The 4,654-nt window shown below is 48.5% G+C and overlaps 1 long non-coding RNA gene across 1 annotated transcript; it reads left to right on the forward strand.

Moving 5' to 3' along the window:
• The first annotated feature begins 2,722 nt into the window (after nucleotides 1–2,722).
• On the forward strand, nucleotides 2,723–4,654 carry LOC136791004 (uncharacterized). Its single transcript, XR_010832057.1, has 4 exons — nucleotides 2,723–2,840; nucleotides 3,171–3,291; nucleotides 3,529–3,619; nucleotides 4,238–4,654. It is a non-coding gene; the product is annotated as an uncharacterized lncRNA (long non-coding RNA).

The following is a 4,654-nucleotide window of genomic DNA, read 5'->3' on the forward strand; positions in this document are numbered from 1 at the left end:
TTCAGAACCACATCTGAACACTCTTCAGAGAGAGGGAGAAAGTGCTTCCCTTCAGGCATGTCTGTCTGTCCCACTTCATTTCTCACCATCCATAAACTCTCTTCTGAAACCTGCTCTAAGCTGTGAACGCTTTACTTCAGTAAACCCACTGCAAAGCCTGACATGTGGGCCGAGGACAAGGAATGACAAAACCAGTGGAGGCACAAAACCAGAAGTATCTGGACACCCTTCCAAACTTAGAGGCACTGCCTGCAGCACACGTATCGACTTCTGCCTGGTCTAGGGCCAAAAATTGGGCACCTGAACAAATGTGCAGAGTCAGCCTCAGGCCAGCCCTTGAAGGCAGCACCAGGTCACTAGTTCCAATATTTTATTAGTGAAAGAAATGTGTCTGAGCCAAAAATGAACCGTAAGTTTTGTTATTTATACTGCAGTGGGCCGTGGCCTAAACCTGAGTGGAGATTTGGGTGGGCCTCAGCTCATGATAAATGGGCAAAGGCCTAACAGTCTGATGCCTTCACAGATCTTTTCTCTTGCAGATGATTTAAAAGAAACTCAGATTTAGATGGATGAGATCTAATTCAAAGCCCAGAGCTTTCTCCCTTCTCCCGTGGACCTCCGCAGTGCAGAGCGGCCCATGTGAGGAGCGGCCTCCTGCCTCTTCCTCGCCAGGCCTCGGACGCCCAGCTGGGGAACTCCTGGCCTGCCCCTCATGCACAACATCCATCCTCCAAAGTGCTCTCCCCTGTCAGCTCCCCCTCGGGCTCCGGGAGGCTGGGCTTTCATTTCCAGATTTGCTAGGCAAGTTTCACTGTGATGCCCGTTTGTCATTCTCGGCTTTTCTGGCTCAGACCCCTCATTTTCCACTTCCTCCCGTCATAAAAAGCTGTCAGCCTTTTTTATTTAATGACAGGGCTACATTTCTCCTAGTGAACAGAAAATGATGCCCTCCCTTGCTCTTTTTTTTTTAACCAGGTGCTAGGAAGGACCTGCCGTAGCAAAAAGCAGAAGGAGGGAGATGGGACAAAATGGAGCATTTGCTTCACCTTGTCCATTAAGGACTGGGGTTTTACATTCCTGCGTGTGGTTGCTTCCTTCTGGCTTGTTCTGCAAACCTCCATCCTTTTCCATCTGTTTCTTTTTAAACAGGTCTCTTCCCTCATAGTGTTTTGCTCTCCTGTGTCTGGTGCACACACAGGGTGCTGAAGGAAAGCCCTGTGTTTCTGGTAGGGCGTCACTATTGCTCCACAGGCTGCAGGGGTTGCCTGAGATGGATTTGTCCCACGGCTGTCATAACATTTTGTATTTCATCACTGTGTGAGCTGGTCCCAGTTCTGCTACGGCCCCCTCCAGACTCAGGTGAATCCTAAGGATTTAAGAGCAGCGATGAGATCATGAGAAGAGCCGTGCCAGACAGGGCTCACATTAAACTTGTGCATGGGATGTGGTGACAAGACTAGAACAGTAGGGGTAGGCCTGCCTGCAGGTGAAATATGTAGCCCGCCCTGGACACAGCTGGCTGAGCTTCTGCTTGTTGGCAAGTGCACGTCCATGGGAAGGGGACTGCTGCTCTCCCACACCAGTGACTCACTGAGACAAGCCCTGAGGTTTATCCATCTTGCCACATCCCTTGCGTGGAGGAACTTTTGACTCTGAAATCTCAGTTCTGCCTTCATATCTGAACCCTGCCTCTCCTCACTCCCACACCCAGCCCCTGCAGTGCCCTGATGAGCTCACACCTGGCAGGCCCAGCCTTGGACTATTTGCTCATCTGCAAGAAAAAGAAAAGTTAGTGCCTGAGGGCTGAGCAGCTCACTTTTCGATTTACAGATACTTTTTTTTGTAAAGCTCCCCAATCCCAACAAGTTACAGTGTTTCTGAGAAACAAAACAAATCTCCTTTCTCATCCTTCGGAAATGTACGCGTTTCATTTTTTCTCCCACTTTTCCCATGTCTCCTTTTTGATAAACATTGTTATTTATATCCCCTAAGAATGAGAAGCAGGTTTTCCCTCACAAGCATCACAAGGGCTTAGTCTCAGGCCATTCCTTGAGACGCAGTTAGCTGCAGCATGTTCTCTCACAGCCAGGAGGTATGAGATGTGGCTCTTCTCCTTGGTGCCCCTGTTCAGAGCAGAGTTTAGTGAAATTAGATCTGTGCTCTTGTACTACCAACCATGCTAAATTTGAATCTCGGTTTTGCTCCAAACACCGGAAAAGAAATAAATGCCCTTGGGGGGTGACACAAAGAGAGGGACAGCTGGAAAACCCAGACTTGGGAAGTAAATTTTAAAGTTAGACTTAAAAGTTTCATTTCAGGGATGTGGTGCGAGTGGTCTCAGGTGGACCAGAGCTGAGTGGAGCCACCACCACCGAGGTCTGAGCAGCTGCCCAAATCCCCCAGCGCAATGAGGCTACTTGCACAACAGCCTTCAGAGATGAATGAGGATGTGATGTTTGGAGAGCAGAAGAGGTAAAATAAAATAAAAAATAAAGCAGATAAAATCTATTTTATCCTAGATTATGTTTGTGGGGATGCAGAAATCTCTGAGGGCTGGAAATCTGTCAAAGCAAACCCGTCCTTCAGAGCTTGGCAGAGACCAAACGGCCCTACAAGATGCAGCTGTCCTCTTTGGCCACAGCTGCCTCTCATTGAGCTCCTCCCTGCACCAAATGATAAAGGCAAGCAGAGGCTGCTTTCCCTGCTCTGTGTGTTCCTTCTGCAGTGTTTCTCTTATGCTAATGGTGCAGTTCCTTAGTGCTTTGTGCTTGCTGGTCCCTGTCTAGCTGCCCTGGGGACAGGGGGTTGGGATGAGCTGCATCCCATCCATGGAGGAGTGGGTATGGGGCTCCTGCTCAGCTGGGTGGACTCAGGGGGTGTGTTTGTGGTGCTGTGTCAATGGGGTCTGAGCTTGAAGAAGGAAAGAGCTGGACTATGAAGTGTAAATATTGGTAACATGCTGATGAATGGTGGTGTGCCTCCCAGGAGGTTGAGACTGCACACAGCTCTATGTGGGGATGTAAAACCTGGGAGCAGGGGGCTATCAGTATGGTTATTTTTGTCTGCATAGACTTTACTGTGCCAAAATAACGTGTAAGTGTTCTTCAGTATTCCATCAGGGAGTATGATTGCAATTGTTGCACACAGCCTTTTTCATCCTCTCTCCACAGAGCAAAGTATGTTGCCGTGCACACATTTAGAGAGGAGCTGCATGCGCCAATGATCATATATATTTTCTGGAGATGGCACATTTCTTTAATCTTGCTGTGACCTTCAAAGAGAAATGGTCAGGTTTGTGATGGCTTTTAGCTCCTGTGGGAGAGATTTTCCTTGTCTTCAGCCAGCAGCAGAGGATGCGGTGTTTGCTGGAAGCTCAAATTAGACTTAGAAGCTAATCTGAGTGTGTGAAGCACGTGTATATGTGCGTGTGATGATGTATCTCTGCATCTGAAAAAGCTGCATGGATGTGCTGAGCATCTCTGTAGACATGCGGGCTTTCAAATGAAATAGTATTGCTTCTGTTCACAGTGGCTTAAGCAGTTCCTCCCATTTCTCACTCCTTTTTCTGGCTGCTGTGCTCCTGCAGTGACAGCTCTTTATTGCCAAGCCTCGCATTCAGGTATTGGAGATAATTATGAGCAAAAATGAGGGGTCATTTTTTAAACAGTGGAATTTCTTTCTCCTTAGTTCTTGTTCCCCTCTTCTACATGAGAGTGGGGCAGGTCATTCTGTTCATCGCTTATAAAGCACTCTTCTCTTTAGGGAGAAAAACACTTGTCCTAAAATGTGAATTTCTAAAGAATGTGAATGACTCATGTTAATGTTACAAAGAAATTTCTATTAAATAGCCTTATTGTATCATATGGGCCATAAAAATGGCTTCCTAATGGTCAGGCACCTTGCCTTTAAAAGGGAAACAAAGTCTGAGATACCTCAGTTTGGGGAAGGGGAGGCTGGCTGAGTGGACAAAACCATGAAGGCAGTGGTGAAGGACATGGCAAAGTGTTGGACCTTGCAGACACTACTAACAGATTCAGAAGGTTATAGACTGTAGGTCCATGAAAGGATCCTATATGGAACAGCAACACCAAATGCTACTCTTTTAGCAGTCCCTTGGGATGTTTTATAATAGGTATGCTCTTGATGAGGCTGTCTCCTCAGACACCAGCGTTGGGGAGCTTCAGAGGAAATCTGTGCCCTCAGGTTTGCACCTTAAAATCTTTTTTTGCCCTGTGAGACCTTATCTGGAAATCAGGGAGCCCCATGTGCCTGCCATGGGACTTGGACAGGGCTGGTGAGTGCGGAGATACCAAATAGGGTTGATGCAGACTCACTGAGGCAAATGCCCTCCAACCCTCATCACCTTCAGCTGGGGCCAAGTGCTCTCAGCCTCACAGTGTCTGTCTCAGGCTGTGGCCAGGGAGGTTGTGGACCTGTGCTGAGGCCCTGCTGCCTGCAGTGAGGCAGCTGCTGCCAGTGCTCCTGACAAAATGAATGAAAAGAGTTCCCTGCACAGCTGGGTAAGGGGCTGGTGGCTGCTTCACATGCAGCCTCTGCTGTCCCACCACTGGCAGGGCCTGGAGGGGCACCAGGGCGGGGGCTGAATCCCCCAACTTGTGCTGGGCAGAGCTGTCGCTGCTGAGAGCTTCTGCAA

The sequence above is a fragment of the Anser cygnoides genome, chromosome 5 (assembly GCF_040182565.1).
Source record: "Anser cygnoides isolate HZ-2024a breed goose chromosome 5, Taihu_goose_T2T_genome, whole genome shotgun sequence".
Lineage (NCBI taxonomy): Eukaryota > Metazoa > Chordata > Aves > Anseriformes > Anatidae > Anser > Anser cygnoides.